Source organism: Phyllostomus discolor, chromosome 8 (assembly GCF_004126475.2).
Source record: "Phyllostomus discolor isolate MPI-MPIP mPhyDis1 chromosome 8, mPhyDis1.pri.v3, whole genome shotgun sequence".
Lineage (NCBI taxonomy): Eukaryota > Metazoa > Chordata > Mammalia > Chiroptera > Phyllostomidae > Phyllostomus > Phyllostomus discolor.
Genome location: NC_040910.2, coordinates 101,928,092 through 101,940,698, shown reverse-complemented (window position 1 = coordinate 101,940,698; position 12,607 = coordinate 101,928,092). Strand labels below are relative to the sequence as shown.

General features: G+C 38.5%; 1 protein-coding gene across 4 annotated transcripts in view; it reads right to left on the bottom strand.

Moving 5' to 3' along the window:
* Positions 1 to 12,607, bottom strand: part of LOC114502520 (speckle type BTB/POZ protein) — a 76,904-nt gene that overhangs the window by 49,630 nt on the left and 14,667 nt on the right. Inside the window, exons 2-3 of one of the 4 annotated variants that reach the window (XM_036033797.1) lie at positions 5,074 to 5,176; positions 4,066 to 4,176 (exon numbers count right to left, since the gene is read on the bottom strand). The exons of 1 other annotated variant lie outside the window; for it this stretch is intronic. The gene's annotated coding sequence lies outside the window, so the exon portion shown is untranslated. Of the gene's footprint in view, positions 1 to 4,065; positions 4,829 to 5,073; positions 5,177 to 12,607 lie in introns of those variants that run through there. 2 more of the 4 variants (XM_028519506.2, XM_028519504.2) reach the window with 2 other exon arrangements.

Below are 12,607 nucleotides of genomic sequence, written 5' to 3'. Positions count from 1 at the left end.
AGGCTAGAAATATTCAGTCATGAAGAACAGGGACCTACAGCCAAGGTTGCTCTACCCAGCAAAGTCATCATTTAGAATCTAAGGGCAGATAAAGAGTTTCCCAGACAAGAAAAACACTAAAGGAGTTCTTCATCACCAAACCATTGTTATATGAAATATTAAAGGGCCTTACTTAAGAAAAAGATCAAAACTATGAACTATAAGTGGCAATAAATACATATCTATCAGTAATTGAATCTAAAAATCAAACTAAACAAGAACAGAGACAGAATCATGGATACAGAGAGCATTTTGATGGTTGCTAGATGGAAGGGGGTTATGGGGGAAAGGGTGAAGAGGTGAGGGGATTAAGAAGTACAAATGGGTAGCCAGAGAACAGCCATGGGGATGTGAAGTACAGTAGAGGAAATGGAGCAGCCAAGGAACTTACACGCATGACCCATGGACATGAACAATGGTGGGGGGATTGTCTGAGGGAGTGGGGGGTGCTGGGTGGAGGGGGGACAAAGGGGGAAAAATCAGGACAACTGTAATAGCAAAATCAATAAAATACAATTGAAAGAAAAGAATTTAGCCCTGGCTGGTATGGCTCAGTGGATTGAGTACCGGGCTGTGAACCAAAGGGCTGCTGGTTCAACTCCCAGTCAGGACACACACCAGGTCCTAGGGTGAGGGAGAGGCAGCCACACACCACTCTTTAAAATAAAATAATGTTTCTCTTCCTCTCTTTTTCCTTCCCTCCTCCTCTCTAAAAATAAAATAAAATCTTTACAAAAAAGAATTTAAAGTTTAAAAAAAACTGTCTGTCTTAGAAAGGTTAACATTTTATTTGGTCTTCCAAAATCAATTTTTCACAACAAGAAAAAAAATCATTTAAATAAACTTTTAGAATAAGAATACAAGTCAATATATTTATAAGCTTTTGCCTTTTCAGGACGTGACTTCTAGTGCAAGCTTTGCAAATACTTTTGGAAATCTAAATTTTCTCATTTTTAAATTGAGAGCAACTGTCCAAGAATCTCTAAGGTCCCTTTCAAAGCTAAAGTTCTATGCTCCTTTGGAAATCTGCCTCTCTTCATATGCTTTTTGAAAATGAAAAGCAGTACACATACAGAATAATTCAAAAGTTATAGGCACCCAAATCCCTCTTTCAAAGCCTAAAGATAACCAGTTTTCTTTTTTTCTTTAGAAACAAACAAAAAACACAGAAAACCAAAAGAGGAGCATGTATCAGCAAGCACACACACATCCTCTCTGATATTCTCTTGCAGGCACACACATACCTTACTCTTTCTAACGGCTGCAAAGAATTCTGTCCACCGATGTGTGTGTGGCTGTCAGGATTTTGCTACTGCAAACAACGTAGCAAATAGGTATATCTGAACAATAGTGCAGCCAAGCCCAAGGAGCAGGGCACTGTTTATTTTGACAGATATTGCTAAACTGCCCTATCAAATGTTGTATCAATAATACATACTTCCCACACAATTGCCTGATTCCCCATATTTCTGAGCGTCTATCCTCTTGATACTCATCCAGGGTGGTCAGAGACAGAGAGATGGAAACAAACCTTTAGGCAGAAGACCAGTGAGATTTAGACCATCTCCCCCTAGAGAAAAGGCCAGAAATATCTTTTATGAATTAAGTGGAAAAACTCCAGCCAAAAATTTACCAGAAATGATATGTGGTACTTGTTTGTTTACAAGATTTAAGTGTTGTTGTTTCCTTCAGATGTTTGTAAAAGATGCTGATAGAAAATAAATTTGTGGGGCATGGAGAGGAAATACAAGGAGAGCAAGTGAGCAAACCTGTATTGCAGATTCTATTAATTACAATGAGGTCCAGTTCTGTCTGAGATCAGTGTACGGATTTAATAACATGTATGACTGAATTCCTCTATATACAGTCTGGCCACTTTTATCCAGAGATGGTTATCCACAGTAAAAAGTCAATTTAGTTCCTTATCTTTACCACTGGTAAAGGATCCCTATTAATTCAGCTTTTTACCCCAAAATTAATTGGAATAGTGCATTATTCCAGAGGTAATAAAAGTAGTAATAGCTGCAGCCAGAGGTGAACTCGAAGAATGGTCTGCTATTCACTTGACCCAGAAAACACCATAAAATCACACAAATCACGAAGTTCAACTCTTCATGTTCACTTTAAGAACACCAGTGAAGCTGCCCAGGCCATCAAGGTATGCATGTCGGCATGCTGGATGGTGCGATGTATGCACCATCAAGAAGCCACCAAGCATCCGAAGGATGTCACTTTACAGAAGCAAGGTGTGCCATTCTGTCCTTACAATGGTGGAGTTGGCAGGTGTGCCCAGGCCAAACAGTGGGGCTGGACACAGAGGTGGTGGCCCAAAAAGAGTTCTGAGTTTTTGCTGCACGTGCCTAAAAATGCAGAAGGTCATGCTGAACTTAAGGGTGCAGATGTTGATTCTCCGGTCATCGAGCACATCCAGGTGAACAAAACTCCTAAAATGGGGCCCAGAGCCGACAGTGCTCAGGGCAGATTAACACACACACGAGCCCTCAGACCTACCACACTGCAATGACCCTTACTGAAAAAGAGTCGACTGTTCTTAGACCAGAAACAGAGTTTGTGCAGAAGAACAAGATATCCTGGAAGAAATACTGAAAACACAAAGACTTATGACCAGGGAGTATATTTGGCATAAATACTAATAAAAAATTTTTTAAAGTGTTTAATAAAGCACATAGGAAGCAACTCTTGCTGTATTTTAAAAGTGATGTTTACTAAATAATTGGATTAATGCCTAGCATGCAGTAGATAATAAATAACTTTAAGTTATTCACACTATCCACTTTGAAAATTATCATCTTTATTTAATAGGAAGTATTTGCAAAGAACAATGTGAATATCAGGCAACTTTAGAAATAAGTGCACATGCATGTATGGGGGAGCACATAAATTTCTAAAATCAAAATAAATATAGACAAAAGTTCTCATTTTACTGTCCTATAATTTGCTATTATAACTGAACTTTGAACTGCATGGGTCCACTTATAAGCAGAAATATATACTTATAAGCAGAGTATATTTTCAAAAAATACACAGTCGGCCCTCTGCATCCTCAGATTTCCCATATGCAGATTCTGGGGATGCAGAGGGCCAAGTCTATGAACTTACACCATTGTGTATGCGGAACCTGGGTGTCATAAGATTCTGGTTTCTGCCCACAGTGGGTCCTGAAACCAATCCCCCACAGATACTGAGGGACTGTAGTTAAGTTTTGGGGAAGTCAAAAGTTATACATGGATTTTCAACTGCATGGGAACTGGTACCCCAACCCCCACATTGTTCAAGTGGTCAACTGTGTAAGTATTTATTCTATCTTCAGTTATAGAATGCTATCAAATTGAGGGTAGGGGCAGAAAACATTATACTTTGGTCTTACACTGAAATGTGAAAAATATTTTTTAAATTTATAATTAGGGAAATGCACTATATCTAATACAATATGTTTGTTTCCAGCAGAAGCACCCTCTAATTTTTAAGTAGGAAAATACAATCTAGGAACACTCAATGTGAGATTATTCCAACACATTCTTTTCTTCTCCTGGCCCAAGTAAAATCAACCATAACCAACATTAATTCTCTTAAGAAAATTGCCCCTGGTTTCTTCTATTATCAGAGATCTTCCCCCCCCACCCCCCGCCACCAAAAAAAGCAATTTCAGGATTAATGGGAAGCGCTCAGAATCAAGGTGAGCCTTATACACACCTACACATGAACTAACCAAGAGCAGGAAGTCCTAGACTGAGGGCCAGAAGCATCTCTTTTAAAATGAGGCGGTCTGCTCAACCCTCGTTCCAACTACATCACAAATGATCGGTGCCAATGCCAGACACTGGACTCAGAGCACATAGTTCCAGGCACCCAACAAAACATCAACTGGGAAAGGGAGGGAGAACTGAACTAAATGGGCCACATAGTGAAATAAAAGGGTTACTTGGAAAGTGTCCTGCCTATGATATTATCCAAAACATCATGTGGGAGGTCCCCAAATTCTAATACTAATAAAGAATCCCTTACCTGTAAGTATATGATTTGGATAGGCCCTTTAAGATTAGCTGCAGCTGAAGAAAAAGTCTTCTGGGTGCTGGCAAATTCTACTGAAGGGAATTCAATGTCCCAACTACCAGGCTGAATTCCACAGATTCGTAGATAAATATTTTAGGTTAAGAGTTTTCAAATAAAAATTATAAAGCAAAGGAAAACAAATATTCCAATCACATAATCAAAGAGCAGGCCTCAGACCAAAATGAAATAATTACATCCTTCAATACAATCCACTGTTTCCAAGACACACAAGAATATGTTTCTTGGACTTGAGATTGATATTAAGCGGTAATGGATGAAGAAGAGAAAATAACTACTTGAAATTAATCCAAAAGTTAAATCTAAAGACATCCAATTTAACACTGAGCTGGTACTTAAGTAAAAAACAAAGTAAAGCAATATCTGGTTGGGTTCCTGTTACATGGCAAGCTACTATGACATAAAAGAAAATAATGGTTCATGATTGGCTATAGACAGTCTGGTAACCAAAGTGCATATTTATTGGTTACTTCCCCTACTTGCCACAAAAGTTTACCCAATCAAATCACATAATGCAAATAACCTCCAAAAATAAGTAGTCTGGGGTTTTTTTCATTGTGTGGGTTTTTAATGAGCATGTACTCTACAAGGCCCAGCAGTCAAAGCACAGTGCAGTGGAGGAATGGAGGTGTCTCAGTCTACTGCTGCACAAAAATTACCAAAAACTAATGTCTAATGTCCTCGAGACTTCCACATAGTTTATAATTAACCCAATCACTTCTATAAACATTGCATGTCTATAAACTTTGACTTTCATAACTGATGTTAATTTAGCTAATTTAAAATTACATTATAGTTGGCAATAAAGACAATATTGTTATTTTCATTATTCTAGAATGAAATTATGATGTTTATTTTAATTCCTATCATAATTAAAGATGAAAGCTTATTTAAAAAAGAAACTTTAAAAATATTGTAGATATATATAGTGCAATCACTCACAATTTACTGGGGGAAAAAAGGCTGGAATCAATACAGTGCTCACTATCCGATTTGTAGATTCTTCAGCTCCTCTGGTTGCCTCCCTGTCTTCAAACAGTGATAACTGAGTAGGAAAAGAATAGATAAATTTAAGTCTACCCATTTTCTTATTTGTGAGCTTGGTCAAAGAACTGGTGACAAAGTTTAGAGGAATTTGTTAAAATGAGGTTTTGGCATCATAAAAAGTTCTAATCAGATACTGTTAAAAGAATACAGGAGAAAAGCACCCACAGAACTCTGGGATAAACTCTCAATGCATATTTAAAAGAATTTTTATATACAGTAAAATTTACCTGTTATATAAAATTACAGTACGATCTGTGAATTTTAACAAAATGCACATTCAATTACCACCATAATCAAAATAACAAGACAGTTCTCATGTGAATTTTAGGACAACAACCATAAATAAGAGTTATTTGAATCACTTACTTCAAAAGATTTCTTTCTATCAAGTAAAAGCAAATAAAAAAGGACCTAAAAATTTAAACAAGGATCTACTGAAAATAGAGGAGTACTGGCCCCTCTCTACTTTTACTCCTGCCTTCTACCAATTCAAATCACTACGAATCACCCCCCACTGCTTAAATCCCCACGGCATCAGTTACCATGTGCAAGCGTATTTCTTCCGTACCACAAACTAACTTCCTACTACGAGCTGTTTCGTGGCTATACAATGAAAATGAAAACCCATTTTCCTCCCGCCCCTTGGAACACCCTGTTTTCCAGTAATCCTGCCCTTCATCCAAGTACTCAAACTAGAAACCTTGGAGCTATCCTTAACTTCCCAAGCTTCGTCACTACCCCCACACCTCCACTTCCCCGCCTAGATTTAGTCAATCACCAGGTCTTGTCAATTTTACCTCAGATACATATCCCAAAATGGTCTATTTCTCTTGTCCCCACAACCAGCGACCAGCTTAATCAGTTCAGAACATTAGTATACTGCAGTATTACCTTAATTAATGCAATACTTTGTTTCATTCCTGCGGAACAAGCCGTTTTTTCACTGCAGCACCTTTGCATGACCCAGACTGCCTTACCTTCATCTCTGCAAACATCTACTCTAATCTCTCCAAGTAAAATTAAATGCTTTCTCATCACCTCTTTTATTTTTTGTTTTTATTTTTTTTAGACAGAAGGGAAGGGAAGGAGAAAGAGAGGGAGAGAAACATCAATGTGTGGTTGCCTCTCACACAGCCCCTACTGGGGACCTGGCCCTTAACCCAAGCATGTGCCCTGACTAGGAACTGAACTGGTGACTCTTTGGTTCACAGGCCAGCACTCAATCCACTGAGCCACACCAGCCAGGGCTCTCTTCATCACTCTGAACGTGTAAACCTCTTGCTGTTGCATTTATTTGTCTTTTCCACTAGATTCAGAGTACCAAGAGGGCACTTAACTGTGTTATATATTCACCTTGGTAAGTCTGGTGTCTAGACAGTGCCCAGCAAATTGTAGACACTTAATCAATGTTTTTAAAAACGAGTGAATGAATATATCATAACCCAGATCAAATTACTTCCTTCTGTTAAGATTCCAAGTGATCTTTTGCTTAGTCCAATATAGTGGTTGTAGGGGTTCGGGCAAGTCACTTAAAAACCGCTCTGTGCCTCAGATTCCTCACCTGTAAAATACTGATAAAGAATACCTCTCCCATAAGGTTACCATGGAGATGAAATGAGTTAAATACATGTGAAACCCTTAGAGTAGTACCTGACACATAGTAAGTGCTCAGTAAACATTAGCTACTGTTATTAGTTTTTAGTAATACATAATGCTAGGAGAATGGACTGAGCAGACATGTTTTCTTGGTCATGGAAAAGGCTACCCCTCAAAGTACAGAAGGTTTTATCTGCCAGCCCCTTGCAGTTTGGTTAGCCACTTTCCCGTGAAACCAATCAACCCTGGTGACAACGAAGAAACGGAGTTTACTTGGAAAACAGTGATGGATCCTGAATCTTGAAGACCCCATCAAGTTAGCAGCATTCTGACAGGACTTGCAAGAAAAGCTAGTTGGTCACCTATGACACCTTACCTTGGTTCCCTCTAAAGGCAACATTTTGGTCAAAGATAGTACAATTTAGTGAAAAGACTGTGAGGCTGGAGGGAGATACTTTTTTTTAAGCTTTCTTTTTTCTTTTCAAAGATTTTTATTTTTATTTATTTTTAGAGAGGGAAGGGAAGGAGAAAGAGAGAGAGAAAGAAACATCAATGTGCGGTTGCTGGGGGCCGTGGCCTGCAACCCAGGCATGTGACCTGACTGGGAATTGAACCTGCGATGCTTTGGCTCGCAGCCCTCGCTCAATCCACTGAGCTACACCAGCCAGGGCTGGAGGGAGATACTTAAAGTATGTCACTAATTAGCTTTGAATATGATTGTGTACTTTAAAGAGAAAGTCTCTAAGTTTAAAAAAGTATTAGTCATCTTTCAATTATCCACACTAAGGAGCTGAAAAGTGGTATAATTAATTCAAAACAGACAGTAAAAAGGAAGTCCTTAATATTTTACTTCAGAATGTATTGTGTAATTTCTCCTATATATTTATATCTAAAATTGTATTTGGGCTGAAGTAACAAAAAAATGTATTTCCATAGCGTGGCCATACATTAAAAACATCATGCAAGTGAACTAAATGTAGAAGAAGGAAGCCAGCGTGAGATAAATTCCTACAGATAATTTACATGAGGATAATTTAAAACAGACTATTACTATGTAATAATTCCTCTCAACCTCACAGCATCCTCTTGAGGTTCAATCTTAGCAGTAAAATTCTTTCAGACGAAAATCTCTAAATGTCACTTAGGAATAAATGATGAGAACAACTGCGTGTTTAAAGGTGAATCAATCTAAACCTCTGAAGCCGGGAGAGGATCATCCAGCTGAGGATCTCTGCTGCCACAGGTGTGGAGCGCATCATGGTGCCTGCAGAGACAGAAGTGAGTGTCGGCCTAACTACAGGCCAATTTATTTCATAAAATCAAGGTATTCTAGAAAGGTCGTGTAACAATTTCAATGCCAGAAAGTACTTCGGTGGCCACTTGTCTAAACCCTTTGATTTTATAGAAGAAACCCAGATCCACAACACTTGCAACATGTCTGTCAAACTACATATTAAAATAAGTATTTAAGTATTGGGAAGTTCATTTAAAAATTGAGGTGCAACTGACATATAACACTATTAGTTTCAGGTGTATAACATATGATTCGATATCTGTATATACATACTTGGGAAATGAGCACCACAGTGAGTACTTAACATCCATCACCACACAGAGTTACAAAAAAACATTTTTTCTTGTGATGAGAACTTTAAGATCTATGGGGAAGTTCACTATTTAATTCAGCCCTGGCTGTTGTGGCTCAGTGGATTTGAGTGCCATGAACCAAAGGACCATGGGTTCAATTCCCAGTCAGGGCACATGGATTGCGGGCCAGGTGTCCGGTCGGGGGTGTGTGAGAGGCAACTACACACTGATGTTTCTCTCCCTCCCTCCCTTCCTCTCTCTCTAGAAATAAATAAAATATTTAAAAATTAATTAATTAACTTATATAAATAAATAACCTGTATTTGTTATAAAAAGAGACTTTAATATATTCACTTTTTCTTAAATTGGGCCACACCTACTTATCTGCTTTATTTTATAGATCCATACAACTTCAGATGTCCTAAAAATAAAATTGGTCACGTGGGGTGTATCTTTAACCCTGGACAAGCCTCTCCACCACACTACCACATGAGCCATCCTCTCCCATTAATCCAGACACCACTACTTGTCAGCTCATATGTACAATCACGTGTCCTTTCCCCCACATGCCTTCCTCAAATCTGTTCATACCATTCTGAAAGCCAGGAATGGTTTCCTACCTTCTATTTGAATATCCCCCTTCTGGATCCAGGTTGAGGCTTTTCCTAATCACCCGAGTTCACTCTGAATTCCCAGAGTACTTGTTATTACTTTCTTAGCAGTTAGCAAATGTTACTTAGACTCCCTTACCTCATAATTAACAAAAGATGCCCAGAAATGTGATTGTTTTGTGTATATGTCTTCATCTACCCCAAAATTCTATTTTGATAGGTCTAGTGAGACCTAAGAATAGGTGCTTAAAAACCAACACAAACGAGTTAGTAAAAGAATAAAATTAGCCCTGGCTGGCGTAGCTCAGTGGATTAAGCACAGGCTGCGAACCAAAGTATCGCAGGTTCAATTCCCAGTCAGGGCATATGCCTGGGTTGCAGGCCACGGCCCCCAGCAACCACGCATTGATGTTTCTCTCTCTCTCTCTCTTTCTCCATCCCTTCCCTCTCTAAAAATAAATAAATAAAATCTTTTAAAAAATACTTAAAAAAATAAAATTGATTTTTCCCTTTATTAAAATGTCCTTTAATGCTGTTTAAATTTCCTTTTAACTACAAAAATATTTAAAGAGTAATTAAGAAAAAAACTGAACACTGCATATCCATTAACACAGAAATTCCTGCTCAGTATATAATAATTTATATACAAGGATTTTTATCATAGCATAACTTACAAGCAAAAACTGGAGAAAAAATAAATTCATTAGTAGGGAACTGGCCAAATTAAATATGATGCATCTATATAACAGAATCTATGTATTTACTTTAAAAGATTATTTTTTAGTAACATGAAATTTAATTTAATTTTTTTCTGTGTTTCCATTTGTATTACAGAAAAAGCAAATCTTTTTATTCTGAAAAGAAAATACAGTATAGATTTTGAAATTACAAACAATTCTTTTTAAGAATTTGTGTATATAGTGCATTACTCACATTTATTATTATCACCACCACTTAAGGAGTAACATACTACTTCATGGAGAGAAGTAGTCCCTAAATGTATCGGAGTCCACACACAGCCCTGGCTGGTGCGGCTCAGTGGATTCAGCACCAGCCTACCAACAGTCACCGGTTCAATTGGGTTGCAGGCCAGGCCCCCAGTAGGGGACACATGAGAGGCAACCACACACTGATGTTTCTCTCCCTTTTTCTCCCTCTCTAAAAGTAAATAAAATCTTATTTTTTAAAAAAATCTACATGCAATTAGCTTCGCTGCTATTTTCATGTTGTTTCTTCAAACTAGAAGTGTCTGAAATAACTGACCATTAATTTTCACTAAGGAAGTTTCTCACCCACGCAGAGTAGGTTTCCACAAGTGGTGCCAGGATGGCAACGAGTCAGGACATCAGGACAAATTATGTTCCAAAGGTCAACCATCACCACCACCACCATCGCATCATCAGACCACCAAGGTGGAGGGAGGGGCACTACCACTGGTCAATTTAACATCTCCGGTCCGCGAGTTTGAGCACGGGGGCACACTACGACCCTGTGTACTGAGATACTGTATCTTTGTGTTGTTGACAGGATTTCAACTTCCACGGCTCCCAGGGCCATTCCACTGCAGCAGCTCATCCACACGCATACCTTGGCAAGGATCTCTTGGAATTTTCTCTATTTGGCAGATATTAACTTCTGAATTTTTCTCTCCAAACTCCTGTTCCCTCTACCAAGAGGAAGGGAAGAGTCAAAATGGGAAAATAGCAAGTGCAGAAGCCCAGAAGGAGGATCTAACTGGGTACACGGGAAGAGTAGAAGGCAGGCCAGTGCAGCTTCAACTTGGTGAACAAGGGAAAACACGGCACCAGAAACAGGAAAGGACTGTATATATCTCAGAAGGCCTAACGGGTCACAATAAAGATTTTGGATGTTGTTATTTTCATAAATTTTACCATTCCCATGGTGAGTCAATTATATATAAATGAAACCTAATCTATGTTGGAAACCTCGTCTGCTCTTACAAAACCCAGTGCAAGAGATTCAACTTTCTACCTGCTAGGTAGCCTCTCGTGAATTGGCAATACATGCAAAGTCAAACACTATCTTTTTCTCCCAAACCAGCTCCTTCTGCTTATTTTACATCTGCTGACAGACCAATCATTCATCCAGACTTGACACCTCAAAGCTATCTTTCATTCCTTCCTATCGTCCACTACCATTAGATGTGGACAATGTATTAGATGTGCACAAGGTCCTCAAATCTCTAACTCTCTCTTTATACTAGTGCCATCACTACCATCCTAATTCATATTACCACCAATTCTTGTTGAAATTACTGGAATGGGCCAACCAGTGCATTCCTTATCCGATTTGTCCTACAGGATCTCATTCAGATCCTTTTTAGACTACCAATAAGCAGGTAACATATAAATTTATTAACTCAAGTTCTGACTTCAAGCTCCACTCATATATTTCTATCTACTTAACATACTTATACTTAGCTTCATTCACATCTCAAATTTAACATGTCTAAAATTGAACTCCTGATTTCCGATCTTCCCTCCAAATCCCACACCTACTCCTCCCAGTCCTCTACCCCCTACTCCCGTCTTAGTAAGTGGCACCTCTACCCATCCAATTGCTCGAGCCAGAAACCTGGGAGTCATCCTTGACACTTTCTTCTCCCTCAACTCCCACATTCAATCTATAATTAAATGAATTCTTTCTTTAACACACTCCCTAAATCCATCTATTTCTCTCCATTGCCTCTGCCACCAAGTCCTACCTGTAAAGATCCTTTTAACTGGTATGAGGTGCAGCCCAGGCATCAGGATTTTTAAAAGCTCCCCAGGAAATTTTAACATACAATTAGGGACTGCTCTACAGGTTCTCCCACTAACCCGTGACCTCATTTCTTCCCCTTTCTCCTTTGCTCACTTAACTCCAGCTACACTGGCCCCCTCGCTGCTCTCTTGAACTTGCCAGGCACATACATTCCTCGTGGTGTTTGCCCTTGCTACTCCCTCTGTCTGGAATTCTGATTCACTCCTTCACCTTCTACACCTTCTACAGATATTTGTTCCAACATTACAATCTCAGTGAGACGGTCTCTGGCCCTTCTTTTTAAAACTGCAACCCCACCTCAACACTCCCTACTTCTTTCTCCGGCTTTATTTTTCTCCTCAGGACTGACCACTTTTTAACATATATTTCATTTATCTTGTTTATATACTTTATGAGAGCAGGAAATTTTGTCTGTCTTGGTTAACTATATCCCCAGCACCCAGAATAACATCTGACATAAGGTAGATAATTAATATTTAACTCCACAGCAAGGCCTTTCCAGGTTCCTCCAACTAAATTTCCCTATTATTCCCCTAACTCTAATTTATTCCTTTCCTTCACAACATTTACAGTAATCTGTAATTTTATGTTTATTTGTTGAGGCTCCTTTCCTAGACTATACATTCTATGAGAATAAGGACATTCTGTCTGGTTCACCATTATACAGGGTAGGGCAAAAGTAGGTTTAAAGTTGTGAGTACATGAAACACAAAGTAAATTCTTGTATTATTATTTATTGTGTTATTTGCCACACAAACAATTGTAAACCTACTTTTGCCCCCTGGGTTTGAGCATGCAAAAGTTTATTCTTGTGTTATTATTTATTAATTACTTTATTATTTTTTATACAA